The sequence below is a fragment of the Megalopta genalis genome, unplaced genomic scaffold (genome assembly GCF_051020955.1).
Source record: "Megalopta genalis isolate 19385.01 unplaced genomic scaffold, iyMegGena1_principal scaffold0071, whole genome shotgun sequence".
In the NCBI taxonomy this organism is placed as follows: Eukaryota; Metazoa; Arthropoda; class Insecta; order Hymenoptera; family Halictidae; genus Megalopta; species Megalopta genalis.
In genome coordinates, this window is record NW_027476140.1 from 50,536 (window position 1) to 67,524 (window position 16,989).

Here is a 16,989-nt window from a genome sequence, read left to right on the forward strand (position 1 = left end):
ATAAAGTACATAAAGACTTACGCTACAAACTTTGAAAAAATAATAACATATTCGGATTCGTGTACCGGGCAAAACAGAAATATTAAAACTGTCTTAAGTTTATTGAAACTTGTTCAGAGTATGGAAATAAGAGCTGAGTCAATTGAAATGAAATTTTTGGTAAGTGGGCACAGCTATTTGCCTAATGACTCAGATTTTGCCATTATTGAGTCACGTGCGAAAAAAATCAAAACATTTTTTCACCAGATGATTGGTACAATATAATCAAAACATGTAAAAAGAAAGCTCCATTTCATCTAATCCAAATGACCCACCAAGATATTTTTTCAACAAAACCTTTAGAACAATCAATCATTAACAGAAAAGTAACCGTCACAGGCTTTCCAGTAAATTGGCTTAAAATACGCTGGATAAAATTAGAAAGGTCCAAACCCCATCTCATACAATTCAAATGTGATTATAATGAAGATACAGAATTTAAAGCCATTAATTTAAGAAAATCTGTATCAGGTAGACCGCAAAGTTTGAAAAATATATATCAGCCTTTATTATATCCTAAAGGCAGAACTGTGACAAGGGAAAAATGGAGAGACATGATGGACCTGCTAAAATACATTCCTCCTGTTGAACATGATTACTATAAAAACTTGACAACAAATCGAAATGACGAATCCTCACATCCAGCTGATGAAGAAGACATTATTTATAATATTTCTGATGAATTAATTACAAATAATATAATATAACAGAACTGTGAACATTCATGTTTATGCAAAAGCTGTAATAAAAATATATAATAACTAACTTTTTCTGTAATAAAAAACTTAAAAATTTAAAGACTGAATTTAACTTTACTACTTTTTTTCAGTTGCCAAATTGATTAACTCCACCAGTCACATAAAAGCTGTAACATTACTGACGATTATTTTTTGGCTATTCTTTCTTATTAATTTTATACAGCGTCAGATGAAAGCTATATCTGTATTTATGCACTCTACATTATATGTGTGAATCTATATTATAACAGGAATTTTAGAAAACAATGTACATCGTTTCATCGCGTTTCTCAACTTTTTCTTTTATGGAGTTAAGCGATATGTGCACTGAACGGTTCATTTACTGAGCCTTTTCTAGTTATCATCTGCACACTCATCTAATTACTATATGTCAATCTCTGTGCACTGATCTAATCACTATAAAGAGTGCTAGGTAAATACTAAAGTTCGAAAATTGTATGAGCTTTGGGTATCATAATTTATTACACATGTTCAGTACAATCACGTATAGCGTATACACATTTCACGGACAAAAAAAGTAATCTTAAATGTAACACGTAGTTTGCTATAAGAGGGCTCAGTCTAGACTGTTTTTCTGCAATTTGGTAGAGTTTTTTGAATATAATAATTTATTTTTTTGTTTTGTGGAAAACATGATTTTTGTATTTTTTTTATCTTTATTTGCAAAGTGATTAGTAAGTCTTTTAACAAAATCAGGAAAGAAGGAAATTCTGCGGCTGGAAGAAAAAACACTGAATGTCACATGTTTTCACTTTCGAGATGTTTGTCCTTTAAAGTTCTTACAGAAACCAATTTCTTTCTTGGTTTTCCATTTATTGAGCTTATCGTATTTGCATAAACTGAAATTTCTTGAAATTGTAACATGTTGCGGTGTTCTCTACAGTCACTGAATTATGCCGCGAGATCTAGGACGCTCGGAGCGTGGGCTGAGTCGAATGGTGCCGGCCCTGAGCAACGGCGAGTGCGCGTAGGGTTTGTGCGTCGTGCCGAGCCGTGAGTCTGGGGAGTGGGGAATGCCTCGTTTCTGGCTGAGGAAGCGATCTGCCGAGAACGAGGATCACTGTCGCGTAGACCGTAGCGTTGGGTATTTGGAAGAAATAAGTGTAACTGTGACAATTCGAGCCGAGATTAATTCATACGAAATGAAGGAAGATAGCCGCTAAAGACCATAGGGCAGCAGGCGAAATAATAAAGGACAGTGCTGGCAACAACTGGCAGCGACCGTTCCAAAGATATGGCAAGACTAGTGACCGGCCAGAAGCCGCATTCGTAACTGGGAATTTCTGATCAGTTTTTCGGTAAGTCTCATTATCAGTACGAATTTCTTCATTTACATTTCAATGGCTCGGACACCTTCTCTCGGATGGGCTAATTATTCGCCAGTGCAAATTATTACACGCCACGTGCGTTACGCATATGGCGTCTCGAGAAAGCTTGCGAAACTGGAAGCACGTGTCTTCCACGTGGGCAATCGGTTCTTGCGGATATATGGCGTCGCGGCCATATTTATTTATATTAATATTCGGACAACTTTTAAAACGCCATAACTTGCTTAGAACTGGACTGAACAACTTGAATTTTGTTATTGCTTAGAATGATTAAAGAAAATAATATATGACGAAATATATATAACGATGATTTAAGAAATGCATTTCGTAGATCTCGGTAATTTATATGCATGTTGAAAATTTCAGCGGAATCGGTTGACTTTGGTATAAGCGGTAAACAATTAAAGATCGCAAAAATCGCAGTTTTGTCCTGATTTTTAATATTTCTGTCCAATAATTGTGAGAAAGTTGCTGTTTTAAAATTTGTTTAATGCTCGTAACTATGACCTTGCGTTAACTGATTTCGATGAAATTTTCGGCATGCATGTAACTTATCGAGATCTACAATTCCTAATATATTTTCTTTGCAATATGTAAGCTTATTTTCTAATAAAATGTCGCTTTATGGGCATGTCTTGTATTTATTTCTTTATTTCTAGATATCTGAAACTGTTTCTTAAGTTGTTTAATGTAAGTATTGTATAACATACTGTATAGCGTACCTGATTATACATTCACTTCAGATTGATCCTCTATAACTTGAGATATTATTTTATTGTCGTTAAGAATATGAAATCCTTTATCATTTCCATCATTTTTAATCACATTTTCTACATCGCACTCTACGCAGTGTGAAATGCACCTTGCAACATTATATATATATAACTTTGTGATTACGGTTTGTTCGCTATCTGATCTTTCATGCAAAGATGAATTACTTTCACCGACTTTTAGAAGCTGTTATTCATTTTTATTCCTCTATTCGTGTTTGCTGCATCATCTTCTTTGCATTTTAATATGTTATCTTTATAATTTTTTTATGATATATACAGTAAATCTACCAATGTTATATTTACGAGACAAGAGATTAATTGTTTCTGAAGCGTCTATTAATTTCAAATTTTTCTTCAATACAAAGCACCACTCTTTTTCTCTTTTCGTTTGATTTGTGTGAAGACGTAATGAGAATATAGTTTCTGGACGAATCACATAGATACAAGTAACTGAATTAAATCGTTACTTATCTTACATTCTATGCAGGAAGACTATGCTAGAATTTCTAACTAAGAAACAAAAACAGTGTGTTGTATAATGGGTATGTCGCGTAGACTGGAGTTGGATAAGAGGAGCATCGTTCCTGACATCCAATTGTTGGTAACGGGTTACTATGTTGGATAAACACAGTCCAGATAAACGGTGTTTTACTAGTTCTTGTACTAGTTGTTCTATCATTAGTATTTATTTAAGATTGATGTCGTTTTTAAATCTCTATTTTATACGATTTTAAGATTTGTTTATAGTATGTATTTTTTTTGTTGCAACTTGAATGTCCGAATTATATATAATATATATTATATATTATCAAATATTTCAAGATTTAATGAAAAGTATTTGTTTAATATAATGTTTTACATGTAGTGTATAAACAAGGATTCGGACCTGGACAAACTAATCTAAATTGGAATCGAAATTGCGTAGGAACCGTATTTTATTAGGCTTCCCTCAATTTATTTTCTTTATTACATCACCGCCCAATGCTTCATCCTGTAGCAAATGATAAAATGTCATGGTTAATAGTAAATCAAAGACCTATGCATATAAACTGTGAATCGTTTAATAGAGTTCGATGATGTACCTGCGCTGTTGTCTGTTTTTGAGTTGAAGTAAATTACCTCTCAGATGTTATACCAACAGAACTTTTATGATTTTCATTATTTTTATCGGTTTCTTTGCTTTTGTTACATGCTCCACTGCCATTAGCTTTATCTGTTTTTTCCGCTTCTTCTTCATCGTTACTACTACTGACAATAACTATTATCTCGTCATTATTGAAGGGTTTTACCGGTCTATTAGCAAATAATGTTTGCATCTATAAAATAGCATGCGATTATCCAATCTGTCAAATCTGATAGTATATTATCATTTTTAAATGAGTTTGTTTGCAAGTATACATATACTTCTGTCTTTTCTTTTTGTGCTTCCTCCTTTCTCTTATCACAATAATTTTTAATTTCTTTCCTGATATTTCCAATATCTGCAGTTGTTTCAGTAGTTTCCAAACATAGCACAAGTTCTTTTATTTCACGACTATATGTAAAGAATTAATTGTAACAATACAATCGAGCTTATAATGGCAAATCAATATTTTGAAATATTACATTGTATATGCTTGACCTCTGTAGGTTATTAAAAGCGTTAGTGTTATTTTTGTTAACAAATTTACCTAATGCTTTATTTAGATCATTCACTGTTAGTATTGTTCATAGGTTTTTATTTTCAACCAAACTGGTGTCCTTTTAGTTTTGCTTGTATGTGGTTTCCACAAAACCTTAATTCTCCTAATTAAAAAACCAAACACAAATTTTACCTTCGAGCATCTTGTAGAATATCGCAATTTTTGTTTACCTCAGTATAGCTCATAATGTCAGTCGTATCCTGGAGTACTTACCGGAACTTCTTGTTTTACAGAATACAATTAATTCGTGAGAATTAGCAACTTTATCACAATATTTCTGTGCCAATCTAAAATACACATATTATTTATTTCCATTTATTAGAATCTTACCTGGTCGAATCGAACCGTTCTTTATCTTTCAAGTAAATTACTTTCAATCGAATATACGGCAAGACCGGTTGCTTCAATTCATTTTCTATGCGTCGGTCGACGATATTAAAAACTGATTCTGATAGCAATCTATCATTGTTACTTTTTATATTTGTATCATTAAGGACCAGAGTGTCAAACACAAATGGTCTAACGGTTTTTAATTTCAATTTCTTCAACTTAAACTTATTACCGTTTACGCTAAGTATGACAATGTGTTTGGCCTTTGATTCGCCTTCGCATAAAGAAATCGCAATCTGTAAGTGCGTTTCTTAAGCAGTAGTTTCTTATTTTTCATGCATCATAATTAATAAATAAATCTAAAAATATACCTGTTTGAGAAATGTAGTATTGTCTTTTAGAGTTAAACACGTGTGTGATACAACATTCCTGTTCCCCTCCCCACACGACAAAGTCAACAAAAGAGGGAAGGTGGGCTTCCGAAGTATATCCACGTTTAAGACATGGTGCACGTTTTTTATGTAAAACAAACAAATTAAAGCATTTCACCTATGAATGAAAATCATTTGCAATAAAAAAAAATGGAAAGACCTCTCAATACATATATGGATCTCATAAGTTCACCTTAAAATCGTTCAACATCCGTATTAATTTATCATCGTTCATGCAGCTTAAACCAAAAATTGCAACATGGGTATTACCCATTTTTATCATCAGTGGAGGAATGATCATTTTAGGGGTGGCTGTCCATTTTCCAAAATAATTTATGAAACCAGACACAGACAACAAGTCCATTTGGCCCATTTATTCCACAACCTATAATTTTGATTATAATTACTAATGGCTGAATCAATGTTGAAAAATCACTGTACTTAAACTATTGATATTATATTTCTTACTTGGATGGTCGTTTTTCCCGTGAATGGAAAATATTAGCATGTCAATATTAAAATTTGGATCCTAAAAATTTACAGTTTTAAAAGTACAGTGTGGGAATGTTAATTCTGGCTCGCTCAAAAATTGGATGTTAATTGCTCTGATGAAAAAACAATCATTAATATTTGTCGTACTTCAAATACCATCTTATATTGATATTATCATATCTTGCTAACCTGGGACCCATACAGTATTTATTTAACAATTCCATACATTTTAATTCATCAGAAGTTGTTGGTTTCGCATCGTGAAATAAATCTCCACAATGAAATATAAGGTCTACATTTTTTTCCTTGCTACATTGAAGTATTTCTTCAAAAGTATTAATGCTCTCATCCGATGACTCTCCTGCTTGTATAAATTAATTATTTGCAGTATATATGTGCGTGTGTTGCTGTCAACGGTCATGATGCTACCACTGAGTAACCACATCAATGGCCTTGCCATTTTTTAATTACTGTAATGTCTCCAGTTACATTTCGAAATATGTATTCTTCGATGCATTCTCGGCATCGACTAGCGTTTGATGTTTCCAGGATTACAGAACCATATCCTTCACAATGACAATCTGCCTCACTTCTGTGGTTTCCTGCGATGATATGCCAGCAGCCTTCAGGAAATAATTCTCTTTCTTCTGCTGCCACTCGAGACCAACATTTTTCACACAATTTGTATTCTTCAGCTTCAAACACGAGTTGCATTTTCCTTATACATTGGCATATTAAGAGATCCTCGTGCACCTCTGGATAATCAGCGGGATTTACTTCATCCTGAAATTGATTCCAATTTTTAATTTGTGTCGGACGAACTATCGAAGACGAAGGAGTGTTTTAATTTATCCTGATGTTTCGCGATTAGGTGTCCGGTCGCATCTGTTTTTAAAATTGCATTATTTATATCCGACATCTACTATCTCGTATGGCCCGATGTAACATGGATCGAATTTACTTGTTTCAGGTTCTTTTTACACATGGACGTATTACTCCACCATAAGTTATGTCGGATTAGCTCACTTATCGTAATTCCCGAAGATTAATTCGTGGGGTGTGAAATTCGTAGCTTCGTGGACGGAGGTATTTATATGAAATCATGGCAAATGGTAAGTAGAGGTCCCATTCTTCATATGACTCGATGTATTGTTTTAGATGTTCTGTTAATACAATATATGGCTCCTTTTTAACGATCCATCTCGGCAACATGTAGCATTAGTTTCCCAAGAAACTAGTGTTTTCATCTATCGAAATGGATTTTGGTGTCTCACGTATTGCAATGAAATGACTCGCGGACGCGTCAGCTATTATCATGGCTTTAATATCTGATAAAGCAACTGCTAACCAATACTTTTTTAAATTGTCTCGCATAGTTAAAATGTAGCGATTTCCATTGATTGTTTTTGGAAGTAGTCCAAATGTGTCGATGGCAAGTTCGTCAAAAGGTTCCAGAGATGTGTCCGTAATAATCACGGGTTGACGGGTTTTGTTCTGATAAGTGAACGAATGAATTCTTGTGAATCTTTTCTCATTTCGGGGCAGTGATATTTTTCTTTTAACCCTTTCGTTACGGAGGACCTGGCCGCGGTTATACATTCGTGGAACGAGGAAGTTTTTCGCAAGAGTGGTTGCTCTGTCCGACAGCGTAAACCGCGAAAACATGTTTTGCGGCATTCATAGAAATCTCGAGCGTGATTGACACTAAACTTTTCATTCGGACCGCGACATCGGTGACTGACGCGGAATTTAACGTGTTTGAAAAACATTTCTAAAATGTTTATACTGCTTAGTCGTAACCTAAACCAATCCTCGGCAGAAAACCGATTTCGACGGTATCTTATCTCGCCGATCAGACGGAAGGACAGACAACAAAACAGGCATGGCGCTTAACGTTTTAAAATCATATCTTTTTCTTTACAGTACATTAATTAAAGTAAATGGCATTGATATAAATAATATGGTCCAATATTACAAAATTAAAATAAATAACAAAATTAATAGTGTAACATAATAAATAATAAAACTAATAGTGAAATATAATCAACGACAAAACTAATAGTGTAACTTGGTGTGATAGTTTTCGAAACAAGGGGAAACGCGCAAGCCCACATTACATTGTTCGCACTGATACTTGGATTCACGTCTCACACCACCAGCCGCACATACAACACATCTTCGTTTTCGATCTTTTTTCCCCGACTGATATATCGAAGGAAAATGTCCCCCTGTGAGCCGATGATATTCATGATTCTTGTGTTATTTTTCTAATATTTCCTTAATCAACTGAAGGTGAAATTTCGCCATTGGGATTTGTTTTTTTGTGGTGTGCTTATATAGGCAGTATGCGTTTTGGGCTTTAGGACAATTTCATTTTTTCTTGACTTCTTAGGTACTTCTGCAAATTCTGCGGTTTGGATAGTGAAAAGCATATAAAATTTCTTTCTATCAAACCATTTCATTGCAAACAGATTTTCAGATGAGCGGAACACTGCCTTTCCTTTTTTCAATTTATCAGTTATTTTAAGCATCTCTTTCCGTCTTCTTTGCACAGTGCCACAAGCGTTCGTACTTTTTTCGTGGGGTAGGTTGAACAATATGGGACTGGAAAACCAGTTATCCAGATAAATACAATAGTCTTAGTTACCAACCCAATGGCCTTTGTTTAGAAAAGGTTGCAAAAGCGACATTACAAAGTTCCCTGGCTTTCCAATATATTGATATTCGGTAGCTACAGTAGCACTAGCCCCACAATAAATGATTATATCTTGGATATAATCCGTCTTGCAGTCACAAAGTGGGAATGATTTTATACCAAACCTACTCCTTTTCGAGGGAATATATTGTTTAAATGAGAGACGGCCTTTGTAGAGGAGTAGACTTTCGTCTATACATAACCGCTGGTATGGCTGAAATGCATTGATAAAAAGATGTTCGTAGCATTTCCACTACTTCATTTATTTTGTATAAACGATCAGCAGTGCGACCGACTATGTCCGTAAAATGCAACACTTTCAATAATGAAAAGTAGCGATCTCTACTCATAATTTGACTGAATATATCGCTTCGGAGAAGCTTATCTTTAGACCAATATTCATTTAAGGATAGCTTTTTGGTTCGCGTCATTAATAACGACGCAGCAATAAAACAATATAATTCATCCACTTCCATCCCTTCTGAACCCTTCTGTCGACACCAGTAATTGTTTGTTTTTTCCACAATAAATTTAACTAAATCTTCAGAAAAAAGTAGTCTGAAGTAATCCAAAATTCTCGACGAACGATTTAAATTGTTCCCAACTACTCCCGAATGATGTGGCGTAACATCATGAATTTTTGGACTGAGCTTCTTTGATGTCCATTTGATGCTAGAAGGAGTATCAATTCGTACTTCAGGCTCTTCTGCTTCTTCAGATTCTGAGGTGCTAAGTACACGTGCTCGATTGTTCCTCCTTTTGCGAAATGCTAAATTATATTGATTTTCTTCATCAGAATCTCTTTTGGAATCAATGATTTCTTTTATTCATTGTTCTCCTTTCAAGCGTTTTACACTCATCCTGAAGGGAACTAAATTCAAATTGTAAGTTATACATTAAAAAAATTAACGATATAAGCAAACATTCCAATTTGTTTTTCGTAGCTTATCTATATATTATAAAACATATATAATTAAGGCACGCTGTTGACTGTTACTAATTATATATTATAATGGAACGATTAGAACAGCCGGGAATTTTAAACACAGAATAGTAAAGTAATGTGTACTATAGAGAGTAATCATACCCACATAACTTTCCGTTGGTGCTGTTCACGGTGTCCACATAAAGTGCCCACATAACTTTCCGTGGATGCCGCCAATAGGCGGCGGTAGTACCGAAAGGGTTAATTGATTTAAGGTTTCCGTTACACCCTTGTGACCTGCGATTAATCTACTGCAAGCTTCTCCTATTAATTTTCATCGAATTTCATCTGCTGGTGTGACAATGTTATTCGTGTTCGTAGGTTGTGGCAAAACTGGGCTAATATCTGGTTCGTCTCCATCAGTTGAACTGCTGTTCTCCTGGGATTTAGATTCGCAATCAGGTATAGACTAAGTTATACTTGGTTCACTGATCTTGGCAGGTGAGATTATTGGTAGATGTAATGGCGTAGATGAGGCTCCTGGGAGATTGTAGATGAGTGGTGTTTGCATCATTGTTTCTTCTAATCTTGGCTTCGCTGTTATCACAGTTTCATCTATTGAATTGCGTTTGCAAAAGATGCTTGGGTCGTCGATTTGGTTATTTGGATATTTGGACGTTTGGCTCTCATCGAGAGTGTGGGTTGTGGATGTCTTAAATGAATTTAACGCTGTCTTAAATTCCCACGTTTTCGACGTTATGTTCGACGTTCTTTTCCTGTGGCTGAATAATTATTCTTGAGCGAATTTAAAGTACGTGAAAGATAAGCTATGAAAAATATGTCAGGAATGTTCTTCGTATGTCACACTTCCAGTGAGCATTTTCTATGACTTCAATCAACTTTCTACTTGACATTATTAAAACCCCAGAGTAACCATGAGAAGAAAATAAAATAAAACATTTGTCTACAAACTCCTATTAAAATTTGGACGAAACACGCAATAGAAATTACAAAAATATTAGTTTGTATAATTGCCTAAGTATTCTCCATGTTTTTTATTATGTTGACTTATATGACTAGACATTTTCGGAATAATAGAGAATGTTACCTTTCATCTTTTGTAATACACTGGTTTACACTAACCGATGATTTTCGAAAAAGGATTTCATAATTTTGGTATTTTAAATAATGTTGTACACATAATAAATCACCTCATAGGTGTACTTTAAAAGTAGCTGAAAAAATTCTTTTTAATGATAATATAATAATTTAAATCTCTGTAGTTTCGGGAAAATACTCTTTATATTATACTATGTTGTAATACCACATAGTGTTTGTTTTAATTAGTTTTATTTAATCTGATCTTATTTTTATTAATAAATATTTAGCGTTATTTATGAAACTTACATTTATAGGATAGTAATGCATAAATGCCAGCTGAAAACGTGATCATTTTCTTATATCATTATACTCGAGGTAGGAAAGTTAATTCTTAATTCTATCAATTCAAACGAATTCTGCAGTATTTATGGAGTATTTTTTGTTTCCAATAGATCATTTTGGACATATGTTGCACAATGTAGTCATCGAGACGAGTTTTTATATTTTTTCGATCGGATGTATAATTTACACATTTTTGTCCCGATGTCGCGTTCAGTTATGGTTCGTGAAAGAAATTATTCGTAATAAGACTTAATTCTGTTTGTACTATGCACAGTATTGAACTATAAGAATTATACATATATCTGTTTGAACTGTTCAAACGAACACGGTAACATACAGTGTATTTGTATGTATGATAATAAGTTTGCTCGAAAAAATTTGAACGCAAATTGTTATATTAATTTTAATGTACAATTCATAACTCCTACTATCGTATAGTTTAAAGCTAACGAGAAGACTTTTGCGACGAACATGCCCGCGCTGTTTATAGTCATCTCCTCGTCAAATCTGAATAGTGCATATAGCGGCTTGAGTACGAATCATGCATAATTAAAGTGTGGATAGTAAAGTATTATTATACTACTTTCATGCTTACTATAGCGAAGACAACCTGCAAAATTGACATCACTTTTTTCATCACTTTTTTAAATCGTGGGTTTAAACATCAATGTAGAGTATTATCAGAATCTGAATCATAATGTTTTATGTGAAATATTATATAATAGAATGAACCATCTACATCTCACAGTTGTATGTATTTACGTAACCGGAGGATGAAGTTTTGGAAATATGTAGTACCCGGGAAGGCTCATAAAGTGCAGAAATAAGTTAAATGTTCGACAATTTCCAAAATTACTAGTTTATTATTCTTCTCAAATTTCCAAATATGTTGCAAATGTATCTTTTCGTTGGGAAGGATGAATTGGAGGAAGGATTGGAAGGATGAATTGGATAGTGGACTGTATGGTAAAAAACGCTGGTGTAATAACGCTAAATATGTTTTAACCAATAAGATTCGTACAGAGGAGGTTATAGATGATATACAATAGAATGATGAAATGTGACGATGTGTCGTGAAGGTCATGAATGATACGATTAAGCGATCAATTTATGGCTACAAAGCTGTATCGAAATTTGCAAGCGCAATCGGTTGTAGCGAAGCTAGGCTGCAAGCGCAAAAGTATTACAAGCGTAACGTGAATCGCGTGCACAATAGCAGAGAAGAATTACAAGCGTAACTATATGTATCTACGTAACAGTAGCTGCTAACTCATGACAAATGAAAACTAACCACGGTCGCGGTGTGAGGGCCTATTTATTTCGTTGTGAATATTGAAAACTAAGCAGAACTGAATGTTCGTTACAGTGTACGATGGCAATGCCCTAACGAACAACGTTGCATGGGAAACGACGGAAAATAAATAATGGTCGCGCTAGAATTCTTATGCATCGATCCAAGTGATACCAGTAAAGAGGAGGTAATCGGCTGGCGATTTAAAATTGATCGATTTGATTTTAGACACACGAGACTATTTTCTTCAGCGTACTGGATCTGTATTGGAAAATTTATAGTTGGGTCGGGTTGTTGCTTGACAAATTTCCAATATTCGGAATCAGCAACGGAATCGCCAACATCTAATTTCACCACAAATGAAGAGTTGCATTAAATGGAACATTCAGATTGAGAATACTCCATTTTTTATTACTGCAGAGCTGTGCATTCTTGGTAGTTTGCAGGTCATTTCTTGTACTCTACGCGCCCGAAATAACTAAATGAGTTTCTGTAGTGGTTATGATATAGAGGAAGAAAAGCAGTGCAACACCCACTCTTATGTTATTCATCGAAACCAAATTATTCGAAATGCATTAATGATACTACTGCAGCTTGGTTTCAGTAGTCGAAGAAAACTATGGCTGGGCTATTAATTATCTCATATCTTTCGATATTGGAGCGATGCTTCCCTAAGTATTAATTATAGGTAAATATAGCCATTTTCAAAGCATGTTCACAACTATCAATCTCAATTTCCAAAGTATTTGGAAATTTGGTTCCATAATTTCAAATAGTGTGATATACATAACCAGAAATGTAACCTGCAGTGGATACATTCTCAATAAACGGGCAACAAATATTAATCGCATAATGAAAAATACCAAGATTGCACGATTCCTACTAAACATTCAAGTGGAAATTTAGAAAGCAGGAATTTGTTTGCTTGAAGATTTACGGCTTTAATCGTCACCAAAAACCGATTGGATCAATATGGAGATTGAGTGATGCAGTTTTCATGTCAAGATTCACGTCAGTGTTCAGCAGATATCTAGAAGACTGGTTCTTCTGCTTGAGACTTTGTATGGCGCGATTGCGGAAGTAATCAACAAGAAAAGGAAGACTACATTGATCTGAATTTCGATGTACTTTTGGAGCAAGGATTTGAGATTTGATGTTGGATCTTTCATACCGAACTTTCCTGAATTTGGTTAACAGTCTGAAACATTTACTTCTCGGGGTGAACAGGATCGGAAGTGATTGTGCGAAGTCGTGTATATTATCTATGAATCAAATTGTGCAGTAATGGCACTAAACGTCATGTAGAAGCAAACTTGAAATCTGAATCGGTAATTTTTATTTACACGTCATTATTTGCTGTTGCTTTCCATTAGTTAAAAACTTGCAACCATGTTTGGATAACAAGCAATACAGCTTCAGAGGATTGATTGCCTTGCTACTTATTTCTACATTCAAATCCTACTGTCACTAGAGATATTGCTTTCTTGAGTACGTTGATCAATTTACCGTCTGCTTCCGATTCTGACACGATTAAATCAAATACTCTAGATTTATAAAAATCCATGTTTATATGATCAATTTGGAACATTCATTCGATGAAATTGATAATGCAGATTTTCTAGTTGTAGCAAATTTTGCGAGGATATAACCTTGTTGTCTATTAAGTAAGCTAGAGTAGGTATGTCGAATCTTTTCGAGCAAACTCAAGCATTTATAGTATTACAGAGTTAATGCAATTAATAAACTTATTCCTGAGGTTTTTCATAGTAGTGTTATTGGTTTAAATAGGTCTATGATTTATATCGAACAGTATTTATCGCAGTTATTCTTGTGAAATGGAATCGCGTTGTATATTATGTGTTTGAGTACGAACGCTGTGTATTTCGAACCTGCAATTTGGTACTATCACTGATTGTGAGACACTGCATTGGTTTAGGTTGAAGTACGGAAAAGACTCGGTCAGGAAAGTAATTTTTCATTCTTATTGGAGGTTTTGTAAACGTTTTTAAAAAAGACAGAAATGGTAAATGTTTATTGTTTACATAACAGTGCAATAGATTTCTCGCAATATTTTGGGTCGTAACATTCCAATTTCAAAAAATCCTTCTCGCTAACATTGTTTCTATGTGAAATGAAGTTATTTGCATAATTTGGGCTTGATCGAGTTTCGGAAATGCGTTCGAGACTAGTTTCGGAATGACAATATTTTTTAAGTAATTTTGACATTTTCGAATTTTGTGAACCTCATAGATTATTTAAAACATTATATTTTATTTAGGACAGTAATTTAAATTGTTAGAATATTCAAAAATCTTATTTCTCTATAATCAAAAATAATAAATTATCTTTGATATAATTAATCAAGTTAATGCGAATGAACTCCTGGGGCGAATTTTACTTCTCTATTATATCGTATTCTATAGATGCTATTTTTATCGTTGCTATATAGGATGCTCTTTTCTACTGGTACGTTTCGAAATGTGGTTCTGATGTTTTCATGACACTCAACAACTATCTGCTACCATCACGGAAGTTGTCGAGTCGTCTCATCGGATACAGATAACGGCTTTGATTGTGGTAGGCTTCAGCGAGGTTCGTCGTGATTTGGTAGAATGACATCATCCATTGGTTCGTTGAATTCCAAGAAATTTCTGAGAATTTACCTTGTCTTGGTACTGGAATTTTAAAGTCTAATGAACATTCGTTGATACGTAATACATATGTGGCATTATTGTTAATTGTACCGTTATTTGTTAATTAAATTTAGATCTTACATGTGCAATTTTCAATTTGTTAGTGTGTACTATACGTAGATTACCTCCAATTAGTATTTCTATTCGGCAAGATTTCTACAACTTTGTGTGGACTACTATATTGGTTACAAAATTTTCCTATTTTAGACTCTTTCATAAGTTAAATTAAATCTAATGGTTTATAAACTTCTTTAATTTGCAAATTTGAATTTTGTCGTCGTTTTCTATTTAACATTTCATCATGATTTTTAGGACTAGAATTTATTATATCGTTCGTCGATAATTGTTCGACAGGGATTTCAGGTTGTGACGGTGCTTCTTGAGCTTCGGGAGTTGGGATGCGTAGATTATCTTCTCTTTGAAGATAATCAATATTATCGTTTTGATAATCTTGAGAAGACAGATCGACATCGAAAGTTAATGGTTCGCTATTGTGTTCGTCGCGGCCTAAATCATTTTGCGGGATATTTTCGGAGGGAACGTTCTTTACGGCAGACTTTTGAATGTCGTTCGCGCTGAAATTTTCGAGGAACTTTACATCGCGCGCGATTTCTACCCGTTTTGCATCCTTATTTCATATTCGATATCCCTTCGAACATTCGGAATACCCGACGAAAGTCCCCTTTCGCGAAGGTGGTTCAAACTTCCCTTTATTCGGATCGTTATTTAGAAAATAGACGTCGCATCTGAAATCGCGAAAGTGTTTAACGACGGGCAGCTTCCCGTAAAGCCTCTCAAAAGGAGATTTTCTGGCTGTAGCTCTTGACGGACATCGATTACGAATATGATTCGCCGTCGATACGGCTTCTGCCCAATAAGATCGCGGTAGACCGGATTGCGCGATTAGACATCTCGCCGTTTCTACTATCGTCCGATTCTTCCACTCGGCTACCCCGTTTTGCTGTGGATTGTATGCGACCGATAACCTACGTTTAATCACGTTATCGCTTAAGAACTTATCAAACCGCGAATTTATATACTCCTTCCCATTATCCGATTGTAGGAATTTCATCTTGCGACCGGTCTGATTTTATATATAGTTCTTGAATTCTCGGAACGCATCAAATACTTGGTCCTTTGACCTTATAAACCGAACTTCGCACCACCTAGAATAATCGTCAATGAACGTGACGAAATATCTGTTACCTGCGTGTGAGTGCGTTCGCATGGGGCCGCAGACATCGCTGTGAATTATTTCTAAGACTTCCGTCGCACGCTTCGATTGTTCCGCAAACGGCGTTTGCGTCATCTTATTTTCGATACAAATTTCGCAACACAATGTCCGTTTAAAATCTTCAACGTTGCCACTCGGTATGATGCACTTCCGCCTCGCTTCCAGTAGATCCTGTTGATTTAAATGTCCAAGCCGCCTGTGCCATATCTCGAGCTCGTTGTTCCGTTGCGACTTCGCTGCGTCCTCGTCTGCTGCCATGGCCCTGTGTGTGGACCCTTTTTTCGTCACGTAATATAGGCCATTTTTACGAATGGCGGTCAAATTGTTATTGCCTTTACCATCGATGACTTTGGCTTGATCTTTTGTGAAAAGCACTCTGTATCCACGATCCGTTATTTTCCCGACCGATAACAGGTTTGTTCTTAGGTCCGGTACTTGCAGAGCGTCTTCTAGCGTCAAGTTCTTTTCTGAACCCCTTTCATCGATAACTACGCGCAAAGTTCCACTCGCGTTAATGTTTGTCGACGCATTGTTTGCAAGATTTAATTTTCCATGCAGCCTTTTGTCGATATATTCGAAGCTATTTAGATCCTTGCACAGGTGAGGCGTGCTGCCACTATCCGTCGCTCACCCCGTTATTCACTCGTGTTATTTCGCATTTTTGCCCGAATTCCGACGTTGTGTAGAAGGAGATATCGCTGCTAGCACCTTTAGCCGAGTGTCTCGTGTTTCTACCCTTGCGGCACTCGGATGCTATATGGCCGAATTTCCGACATCGAAAACATTTCGGTTTTGAGCGGTCCTCATCGGTATATTTTCCGCAGCTCTGTTATAATTATTTTTCCCATAATTTGGTCTTACACGTCTTCCGGCAA

General features: G+C 35.2%; 1 long non-coding RNA gene across 1 annotated transcript in view; it reads left to right on the forward strand.

The window, feature by feature from the left end:
- The first annotated feature begins 1,811 nt into the window (after positions 1-1,811).
- LOC143261878 (uncharacterized) overlaps positions 1,812-16,989 on the forward strand; it is a 32,697-nt gene continuing 17,519 nt past the window's right edge. Inside the window, exons 1-2 of the long non-coding RNA XR_013035890.1 lie at positions 1,812-2,095; positions 6,804-6,945. This is a non-coding gene — a long non-coding RNA (uncharacterized LOC143261878). The remainder of the gene's footprint in view (positions 2,096-6,803; positions 6,946-16,989) is intronic.